Source organism: Phoca vitulina, unplaced genomic scaffold, assembly GCF_004348235.1.
Source record: "Phoca vitulina isolate PV1807 unplaced genomic scaffold, GSC_HSeal_1.0 scaffold26, whole genome shotgun sequence".
In the NCBI taxonomy this organism is placed as follows: Eukaryota; Metazoa; Chordata; class Mammalia; order Carnivora; family Phocidae; genus Phoca; species Phoca vitulina.
Genome location: NW_022589729.1, coordinates 11,602,946 through 11,614,948, shown reverse-complemented (window position 1 = coordinate 11,614,948; position 12,003 = coordinate 11,602,946). Strand labels below are relative to the sequence as shown.

Sequence of the window (12,003 nt, the reverse complement as noted above, 5' to 3'; positions counted from 1 at the left end):
AGACCATAATTCATTGACAGAATATAGCTTTTATAAGAGATGTTAACTCAAAACTTGCCAGTAATACAGAAGTAGCAGGATCTATGAAGCATGCAAACTCTGTTTCAGGACTTTTTTTCTCTCCAAGTGACATTTGATGCGATGGATTTCTTTTTAATATCATTGACCTGATCCATTAAAATAGCTGTAACAATTTATGGTTAGGCTGTAAAACATGCAATATTTACATGGTTTGATAAAAGCTAATTGTTACATTCAACCAAATAGTATATTAAATATATAATCATGTATAGCACAGTACTAGCTATTTTATTGAGAAATTTTTAGATATGCATGTACAGTTTTTCTACGTTAGAGTTTCTATTTATGCAATAATAAATAGCACAAATGAACAAGAATAAATTAAGTTTTAAAAGAAGGTTTAAATAACTATAAATGGAAAGTAAGGCATTGATTATAATTTATAGGCAATATCTAAAGACATGTAGAAACAAAATTGGAGGTTTGGCAATTTTTTCTCAGAAATAATTTGTTTCTATATAGGATGATTAGAGGTAAATAATAAACATTTACTTGATTAATCTGAGAAAACTTCCTCAAAGAATTAAACTTCCAGAACTTTCAATTATAATGGGAGATCAGTATAACGCATTAAGTTTTAAAAGCCCATACTGAGATTTGCACAGGTGACCAGCAACCTTGGAGGATGGATTAGCACCTGTTTAAGGTCTTGGAAGATATTGGCAGCCGTGGGAGTGATCTAACTCTACTTTCTTTGAACTTTCACTGTATCACATATGTTCTCTCTCTCTTTTTTTTTTAAGATTTTTTTTTTATTTATTCATTTGAGACACAGAGATACAGAGAGAGAGACAGCATGAGCACGGAGAGAGGCAGAGGGAGAAGGAGAAGCAGGCTCCCAGCTGAGCCAGGAGCCCGATGTGGGGCTCAATCCCAGGACCCCGGGATCATGACCTGAGCCGAAGGCAGATGCTTAACCATCTGAGCCACCCAGGTGCCCCTCTCTCTCTCTTTTTTTTTAATACAGAAAATTTTTATTAAAAAAAAACAACCTAAATTTCGTGTTTTTCATTTACAGATAAGTGACTTCCCTTGAGGACAATGTTAACTTTGTACTTTATATTAGATTTAAAGATATGTTGTATTTCATAAGCAATTATCTCCTAACTAATATCAGAATGGGAATTTCTGAGTCATTTTCAGCAGCCACAATGTTTTTTGGTTTTTTGGTTTTTTGTTTGTTTTTACTGATTGATTTGTATATGCCTGGCATTCAACTAGTTTCTTCAGTTACAGATGTCTTTCTTTTATTTATTTATTTATTTATTTTATTATGTTATGTTAATCACCATACATTACATCATTAGTTTTTGATGTAGTGTTCCATGATCCATGATTCACTTATGTTCTCTTTAAGATAAAGTAACCGGCACTTTCCCTTGGGTCACAGATATGTGTGCACAACTTTATTTTCTAAACCAATTGTTCTCAAAACAATTTGAAAAGTTTACAAAAATACTGATCTCTTTTAAGAATATAAAATTACTTTAAACAATTAAAGAAAATCTGTTGCCAAGATCAAAATTATTTCACATAAATGAACCATGATTACAGATATTAATTGAGGCCACTGAATTAATTAGACTCTGATTTTTAGTTACAGCCAAATTTAAAAAATACACTAAGATGCAAAGTTATAAAAACAAAGGCATAAACATTTTTGTATTTTATATGATGCTGTTTAAGCAGAAGTTTAAAAACAATGCATGTAGGCAATTTCATCAATCTTACATAGTGGGTGGCCATAGTTTTATACTTCAGTATTTTCCCAACCAAATCAATAAGCACCCAAGATTTATCTTGTAGTTTCATCACTGAGTTTGAGCACCTGACCACCATGACCATCTTAGTCTGGAGTTGCTGTGCTTGTGCATTTACAATAAAAACTGGACAAGGGAGTACCAAGAAGTACCCAGGTATTAGCCTGCAAGCTAAACAATCCTCCATTCCCCATTTCTTAACAGCAGTCTTAATTCCTGATGATCAGAGTCAGTTGCCCCTGTCACAATGCTGACTCCTCTTCCAAGTTGCTAAAGGATCTTTAAGTGCTCTGGGGACACTCATAGCTAATAGTTCATTGAGACTCTTATCTCCTGGTGGAAATGGTTCTGCTTGAATGGAGCAAACCTGTAAGGAAAACTTTCTTGCATACCCAGATGTGTAAATGTTAGTATTTTGAGCATGCTATATTTTGGAAAATGGTTCAGCATATTCTGGATTGTGAACATGTTTACTCGAAAAAAAAATCCTTACAATAATTTCTATTATCCAATATTAATTGAACAATATTTAAGAACAATTATCATAAAACCATTGTATTTTTCAATTTAATGAACATATTTTTAAAACATTGAATATCACCATATGTGGATTATCTCCATTCAATTTTTGGTGGGTTTTGTTTTTCAGTTTTATTGAGATATAATTGACATACAGCATTGCATCAGTTTAAGGTGTACAGCTTAGTGATTTGACTTACGTATATTGTGAAGTTCACTCCATTAGGGTATACTGGTGCTGTTCTAGCACTTAAAAAGAACCAACAGAATCATAGACAAATAATTCAATATATAAGCTGTATATCACACTGAGTTTTTTCTATGACCCACTCCCAATATTTTTATAGAGCTACAATGAGAACTCCCTTGGATCAGGGAGAAAGAAGTGATATCACATCTCCAATGCATTTAGGACAATAATTGATACCAGTACATACTCACTAGGCACATCTTATTTCTGGAAATAGGTGGAAGGCAGCCAAAATGTACCAGCTTGAGAATAAATTACATCTCATTTCTTAATACCAAAAGGAGCCAATATGCTACAACTCTGGAGATAATTATGTTTGCATCAGCGACTGTGCAGTAATATTTCACCTGACACACAGAAGCTATCAATAAGCGCCATTAAAAAAACATCAGAGATAAATCACAAATACCTTCCTTCTTCCCAGCATCCCCAGACATAAGATCTTCTAGTACATGACTCTCACCATTTCTTTCAGAAGTGTTCAGCTTGCCGTTCACTTCTCTTCTATCACCCACAATTTCATATCCTCTGGAATCATAGACAGTTACATGTGTCTGGATTTTTCACTTAGCATGAGGCTTTTGTTAAATGTGTCAGCACTCATTCCTTTTTACTTTTATATAGTGTTCCATTGTGCGAACATACCACATTTTGTTTATCGATTCACTAGTGGGTGTATAATTTGGGCTGGTACTATTCCTTAAATATCTATCTGTATATCATAACAGCCTGCTTTAGTAGAGTCTGTTAATGCTTGCTGCCTCATTCCTCTTCATAGCGTGTGTCCACATTTTACTTTAACTCCCGCACAGATGGAAATCCAGACTACTGATGACTCCCTGATGTCACTAGTAACAATGGAAGAACATCCTTGTACAGAGAACCCAGAAAACAGTAGGATAATCTTTCTGGGATACATCTACTACTCAGGAATAGAAATACTGGGATTATGTGAATACTTAATTTGCCTGAGTGCTGACAGATTCACAGATATGTATAGAATAGTTGTTACGTTGGACGTTTCTAACAGTTTTTTTTTTTTAACAACTACATTTACTCATTCAAATGCCTAAATCTAAAAAGATAACAATATGGCAATTGTCAGTTTTTTTCTACAATCTTACCAACAGTTGACTTTATTCAGCTTTATATTTTTGTTAGATTAGATTGAAATACAAAACTTTATTCTTATTAATTTTCCAACATTATTCCCTTGATGATTTTAGATATTTCAATATCATTCCCTCTTATGCTCTCTGACTGGAAATTGTGTCTATTGTGTTTTTCATTGAACTAAATCCTGACTTTGATGTAATCATATCAATTAATATCTCTTGCAATGGTTTGGTTTTAATTTGCATTTAAATTGCTTCAAATGTATCATCTCATTCCTAGATTACAAGGATATTTTTATGTATTCCTTCTTCCAGCTTAGGATAGTAAATTAATAATGTAATGAAGAGATACATTTTTATATCACCTGTTTTCTGAACACCTTTCTCAATGAAATGGGGGGCCGTCTTCATCATATATATACTCACCCATACATATACACACACGTGCATATATACATACATATGTATATGTACCATTTATGCATATGGTAGATATATATAAATATACATATCACATACCTCACACACATATACATGTATGATAGTTTATGTGTTATGCCTTAATAACTAATAAGGCAAATCATCCTTAATTCCTCATAACTAGTATACACTGATGACTTTGTAGTATACACAAATCTGTTTGTGAAAGTCATCATCCATTAGGAAAAGACTATAATAAACAAATGACAAGTAAGTGCAAAGTTGAAAGTAAAAAAATTAAATTAATAAAGATAATGTCAATCAAAAATCAAAAGAAATGTTTCGTCACCCTATGCAAACAGAGTGATTGGGGAACAACATTTCACAGTGTCCACCATTAAGATACAATGTAATGAATGAAAAGGAGCCAGGTATATAAAAATGAAACAAACTGCTTGACCAGAGAAATAGTACTAAATGTTTAAATTACACAGACAAAAAGAAAGAAAGGCAAGGGAAAAGATAAAAGAAGCCAGGTCCTGACCCAGTGGATAAGAGAGAAGTTTTCATAACCAACCAGTTAGTTGATTTGTCTTTAAGATGCCATATAAGTAATTTTTTGTTATTGCTTTTCACTAGGGATTCTTTGGTACAGCTTTTTTGTTGGTAAGGTTTCAGATGTACTCTCAATGATAATTGTGCAGAAAATACTCGTTTCTTTCATTCTAACCTGGAAGTCTTTTAACAGGAGGAAAGCTAGCCATTTCTCAAGGAAATATTACACTTATTAAATATTTCTGAGAGAAATAATAGCATAGCACCCTGACTTACATTTAATTTGTTATAGGAAATAGGAAAACCTTTTTGATTTAAGGAACAAGACAAGGGAAAATGGACTGGTTTGCCAAATGTGTTGAAATGGGAAAGGTAAGATTATAATATGAGTGAGATGGGGAGAACAAAGGAAACTGTGCATCAAGAAAAACTTTATCTATTAACGATATTATTATAATTTTTTTGCCTAGGTATGTAACTGTGGCTACTAAAGTCATATAGGCATTTTCAAACTCATCCATGTATGGATCAAAACACCACCAGTAGTGTCTGCCTTAAATAAAAATAGGCACAAAATTATCCAAAGTTACTAGAATAACTCATGATTGATTGATAAGCTTTCCCAAATTCACCTTCCCCCTTTGAAACACATAAGTTATAGAATTTTGTTGTTATTCTGTAGGGGTTTTCTGAAACACTAAACCTTCAGTTATTATTAATTGCATCCCCAATGTATCAAAAACTGTATGTTTTCAAGAACAACATGCAATCTTGTTAGAAAGACAGTTTTATAAAGTTGATTTTTCTATCTTAAGAGTGCTAGTTATTGATCCAAATGCCATAAATATCATGATTTAAACTTGTTTCTTGTTTATCGTCTCCGGTTTCTCTTTACTGTAGGGCAAAAGAAAAGCAATGGAGAACATTTGAGGATTGCCGAGTCTCTGCAGGAACTGTTAACACTAAGGGCAGTGGTGCAAATAACTGCAGAGCTAAAAACAGTTGATATCTTCCTTAGTCACAATCTTTAAATGTCCTCTTACTCTTTAATCTACCTAATGCAATTATTTATTTACACTTATCAATTTTTAACAGTAATAATTCTAAAACATGAGTATTTATAAGAAGAAATGCACATGATCGTTAGCTATATCTTGCTTCTAAAAAATCAATAGCATGCTACTGAATAAAACAAGAAGAACTGATATTCTCAATATTAGAAAAACAACAGAAAAATACCATCATTTTAGGTCATTGTTGAATCTAGATTAGGTTAGCCAATGCTTGAATAATTCCAGCATTGTAAATTTTTAAATCATTTTTTAAAATTTCCCAAGTGATTTGTAGTTGTACTAAGAATGCATTTACTTAGTGGATTTTTTCCCCATAATTGACAGCAATAGCTGAAACCAAGAAATGTACTTTTGTAATTTTTTGTAGTTTCTAAACATGCTGTGAGTTTTAAAAACATATAAACCACTATAAAACTGATACAACTTGATTCACAATAGATAATTATAGGAAATAATTGCATACTATCAAGCCTAGCTATATTTTTGATGACTGAAAAATTATCGACATACTTATTTTGCTTTTTGAAATTCTGTTGGAAAACTGTTTAACCATGAGCAGGAACTTTAAAACAACAACAAATGATTACAAGGTAAAACGAAAGTGACACTAATTGATACAATATATTATGTAGACCAAAATGATTTACCTGTGTGGTAAACGCCAGGCTTTCATAGGTTTATGGATTTTTCTCATCAATTTCCTAACTTTCTCCTCTTATCTCAGATTGATAAAAATTTAAAAATAGTGTGTTCGTTTTGAAGGAAACAAATTCCTTGATTCAGTCCTGTCCGTGGTGAAGAAAATAAAAACTTCTTTTCTTATATCTAAAAAAAAAAAACCTGGTTGCTTTCATCATATTTTTCCAATTATGTTTTCTTTCACTGCAAATTCAGACCATGTGTCAATTCAAATTAATTGAAATCAATTCAACTTAACCCATTATCTTTCATAGCCATGAATTTAGATGTTTTATGGACACATTAAAAAAACCCTACAATCTCAAAAAAAAAAAAAAAAACAACAAACTACAATCTCTACTTTTAAATAGATAAAATTTTGTAAAATATAAAAGTTATATACATAAGAAATATTAAAATGCATGAAAAATTGTATGTGATTAACTACTAGAGAGAACTATTCAATAAATATGTGTGATAGAATTTTGTTGGACATAATGTAGTACAAGTAAGAATTGTCAAGGAAAAACATATTGTGAGACAACTTATAAAGCTTTTCTTAATAATGGTTTTCCAACACAATCACATTTTATCCAAATTTATTGGGTTGAAGCTAAAGTAGTCCTTACAGAAAAACTTTAGAGTCCCTAAATATCTAGATTAAAAATGAAGAAAGTTCTCAAATCAATGACCTTAGTTTCCAACTTTAGATACTATGAAAAGAATAGTAAATTAAAGAAGAAAAGAAATAAATATCAGACGGAAAGCAATGATACAGAAAAAAAATTAATAATAGATATATCAATGAAACCAAAAGCTGGTTCTTTAAAACAATGAAATTGTTGGGGCACTTGGGTGGCTCAGTTAAGCATCTGCCTTTGGTTCAGGTCATGATCTCAGAGTCCTGGGATACAGCCCCACATCAGGCTGCCTGCTCAACAGGGAGTCTGCTTCTCCCTTTTCCTCTACCCACCCCCCTTTCATGCTCTCTCTCTCTCTCTCACTCTGTCTCAAATAAATACATAAAATCTTTAGGAAAAAAAACAACAATAAAATTGTTAAATCTCCAAGCACACTAAGCAAGAAAAAAAAAAGAGCAAAGACACAAATTAACAATATCATAAATGAGAGAGGGAGCATCAATACACAGTTTACAAATATTAGAAGTTTTGGGGCTCCTAGGTGGCTCAGTTGGTTAAGTGTCTGACTCTTGATTTTGGCCCAGGTCATGATCTCAGGGTTGTGGGATTAAGGCCTGAGTCAAGCTCACAGGCTGGGTGTGGAGCCTGCTTGTGAGTCTCTCTCTCTCCCTCTGCCCACCCCTAAAATAAAAATAAAAATAAAACCCTCTAAAAAAACAAACGAACAAAACAAGAACAACAAAAAACAAATTTAAAACTTTGTTGTGGAATATTATGAACAACTCCATTCTGATAGTCAACAGCTTAGATGAATTGGAATTCTTTAAAAGACACAAACTACTATATCTTACTCAGAGTTAATATAATTAGTACATAACTTAATATTCCAAAATCTATCAAAGAAACTGGTTTTGTAGTTAAAACACATTGCCCAAAGAAACTCTAGGTCCAGATGACTTCCCTAGAGAATTCTAGGGAAACTCTACCAAACATTCTACCAAACACCTTAGGAATTGCAGTTGTGCACAAAATCTTTCAAAATTTTGAGGACGTGACACTTCTTAATTTTAAACATTTCAAAAATAGTTATTGAACATCGCACCTATCATTTTACATTTGTTTACTATATATCCCATATCTTTTATATTCTTCTATTTTTTACTGCTTTCTTTTTCATTGAGTGAATATTTTCTAATTTAGCATTTTAATTTCATTATTGAAATATCAACCACAAGAAACCTGGAATGACTATATGAATAACAGGTGATGTAGATGCTAAAAGAAAAAAAAATATTACTAGAGATAGAGATATTTTATAATAATAAAAGGGTTAACTCATATGGAGTATATAATAATTATAAAATATCACCTAATAACAGAGCATCAAAATACATGAAGCAAAAATAACACAATGAAGAAAGAAATGGACAATTCAACAATAATCATTGGAGACTTCAATGGTCTAGTGTATTAATTTCCTAGGGCTGCCATAAAAAAAGTGTCCCAAATGATGTGGCTGAAAAAATAGATATCTGTTGTTTCACAGTTCTGGAGAGTAGAAGTCAAAAACGAAAGTGTTGGCAGTATCATGCTTCCTCCAAATCCCTAGGGAAATATCCTTCCTGGCCTCTGTTCTAGCCTCTGATAGTCCCAGGTGTTCCTGAGCTTTGGGCATAATTCTGATTTCCACCTCAATCTTCACATGGTTATCTTCCTTCTTTGTCTGCGTTTCTCTGTTTTTTAGTTGCATTCTCCCTGTGTGTCTGTGACTGTCCAAGTTTCCCGTTCCTTACTAGGACACTAGTCATACTATATTAGGTTACTGGATTAAAACCCACCTTAACGACCTCATCTTAACTTCATTAAGTATGCAAAAGCTCTGTTTTCAAATATGATTATGTTCACAGGTACTGGGGGTTTAAGAACACAATATATCCTTTTTTAGGTGACACAATTCAACCCATAACATCCACTTCCATAAATGGATAGAACTAGACCAAAGATCAACAAGGAAATAAAAGACTTGAACAATACTATAAGTTATACAGATCTTACAGAAAGCTATAGAACATATGACCCCAAAACAACAGAATATTCTTTCTTTTCAAGGACATATAGAATATTCTAGGTTGGACCATGCACTAAGGCCATAAAAGAAATCTCAATTTGAAAAAATAGAGATAATATAAAATATGTTCTCTGAAAACAATGAAATAAATTAGAAATCAACAACAATTGACATTTCAGGAAACTCACAACCATGTGGAAATTTAAAAACACATGTCTAAGTTACCACTGGGTCAAAGAAAAAATCAAAAGGGAAATCAGAAAATAATTTTAGATGAATGAAAATAAAGATACATGAAAACTTATGGGATGCAAGTAAAGCAGTGCTTAGAAAAAAAAATTTACAGCTGTAAAGCCCTATATTAAGAAAAAAGAAAAATCTTAAATCAGTAACTTAATAATCTACCTAACACTCTAGGAAACAAAGAGCAAGCTAAACCTAAAGCAAGAAAAAAGAAGAAAAATCAAAGCAAAAATTAATGAAGTAGAGAATAGGAAAACAAAGAAAATCAATGAAACTGAACGAGGATTCTTTGAAAAGACCAATAAATTGACAAACTTTTAACTAGTTTGACCAAAGGAAAAAGAAAGAAGATTCAAATGGCTAGAATCAGAGATGAAAGAGGGAACATTGCTACCAATATTACAGAAATAAAAAGTGTTGTAAAACCATACTATGAACAACTGTATGCCAACAAATCGGGTGACTTAGGTAAAATGGACAAATTCTTACAATGACATAAACTACCAAAAGTGACTCAAGATGAAATAGACAATCTTATTAGAACTATAACAAGTGCCAAAAATTGCTCAATTAAAAAAAAAAAATATCTACCAACAAAGACCAGGCCCAGATGACTTCACTCCTGAATTCTACCACACATTCAAAGAATACCAATTATTTATAAACTTCCACAAAATAGAAGAGGAGGGAACACTTCTCAATTTATTTTATGAGGCCAGTATTATATCAAAACCAGACAAAGAAATCACAAGGAAGGAATATTCTGTACCAATATCTCTTATGAATATGGATGCAAAATCCTCAACAAAATACTAGCAAACTTATTCCAGCAACATATAAAAATATATACATACTGTGACCAAGTGGAATTGACCCCAGTGACGGAAGGTTTGTTTCATATCCAACAATCGATTAATGTAACACCACTCAAATTGATAGAATAAAAAAACCCTGCAAAGATCATCTCAATGCATGTAGCATAATTATTTGGAAAAAAAAAAAAAAAAAACTAACACAAACTAGGAAGGGAAAAAAACTTTCTTTTTTTTTTAAAAAAAGATTTTATTTATTTATTTGACAGAGAGAGACACAGCGAGAGAGGGAACACAAGCAGGGGGAGTGGGAGAGGGAGAAGCAGGCCTCCCGCGGAGCAGGGAGCCCGATGCGGGGCTCGATCCCAGGACCCTGGGATCATGACCTGAGCTGAAGGCAGACGCTTAACGACTGAGCCACCCAGGCGCCCCTAAACTTGAAAACTGACAGTTGGTATCAGACTTAATGGAGAAAGATTAACTATGTTTCCTTTATGATCAAGAAGACAAGGAAATCCAGTCCCACTGCTTCTATTCAACATTGTACTGGAGATTCTAGCCAGAGAAATTAGGAAAGGAGGGGTGGGGGTGGGGTGTGGAAAGCATTTAGATTGGAAAAGAAGTAAACTGTCTCTATCCACAGATGATCTTGTACACAGAAATTCTTAAAGAAGTCCCTGAAGACTATTAGAACAGATAATAACTCAGTAAGGTTATGAGATACAGATCAGTACAGAAAAATCATTTATTTTTTCTAAACACTTGAGTGAACAATCTGAAAATAAATTTAATAAAGAAATTCTATTTACAAAAGCATCAAAAATAATAAAATGGGATTAAATGTAGCAAAGTATAAAACTTATATTCTGAAAACTAAAACACGTTGTTAGGAATTGTTTTAAAGATCTGAATAAATATAAATAGAAAAACATCCCATGTTTTCTTATAAGTCTTTTGGTAATACTCTTCAAAGTGACCCAGAGATTCAACGCAACTCCTGTCAGAATCTCAGATACCTTCTTTGTAGAAATTGACAAACTGATTTATTTATATAGGAATGCAAGGAACCCAAAATAGCAAAACAATCTTGAAGAAAAAAAAAAAAGAAAGAAAGAACAAAGGAGGAGGACACATACTCCTCCGTTTCAAAACTTACTGCAAAGCAGTGATAACCAGTGTTGCATGAGGGTAGACATATAGATCAGTGGACTAGAAATAAGAGTCCAGAAACTACATCTAGAGTCAAGTGTTTTCCCACAAGAGTGTAAAGGTCATTTAATGAATAGCCTTCAACAAACAATTCTGAGACCAAAAGCATATCTAAAAGAATGAAGCTGGACCCTTACCTTACAACATATACAAGAATTTACTCAAAATTGATCCAAGACCTAAATATAAAAGCTAAAACTATACAACTCTCAGAAAATATAGAAGTAAATCTTTATGACGTTAGATTTGATAAAGAATTATTAAATAGGAAAACAAAAGTTCAGCAACAAAAGATAAAATAGATAATTTGGATTTCCAGAAGCAGACCTGCAGCACTAAGGTGAAACCCAAGGCAAGTGGGAGCATTCAGGGCTCAGAGAGGTCAACAGCAGCACCCAAGCTCTTGGTTCTCCGGCGGCAGTCACAGTGTATATGTGAGTGAGGAGGGTACAACGGGCACCTTGTGAAGTGACTGCAGCTCCTTCATGGCTCAGCAGTGTGTTCCTTATGGAACGTGTCTACACGTCTAGACGCCGTGCCTACAGCGTCCCATATGCCAGCAACAGAACTGTATCTTAA

At 33.0% G+C, this 12,003-nt stretch overlaps 1 pseudogene; it reads left to right on the top strand.

Moving 5' to 3' along the window:
• The window catches only part of LOC116643355, a 50,919-nt pseudogene extending 45,213 nt beyond the window's left edge, over positions 1–5,706 (top strand).
• The last annotated feature ends 6,297 nt before the right edge of the window (positions 5,707–12,003 follow it).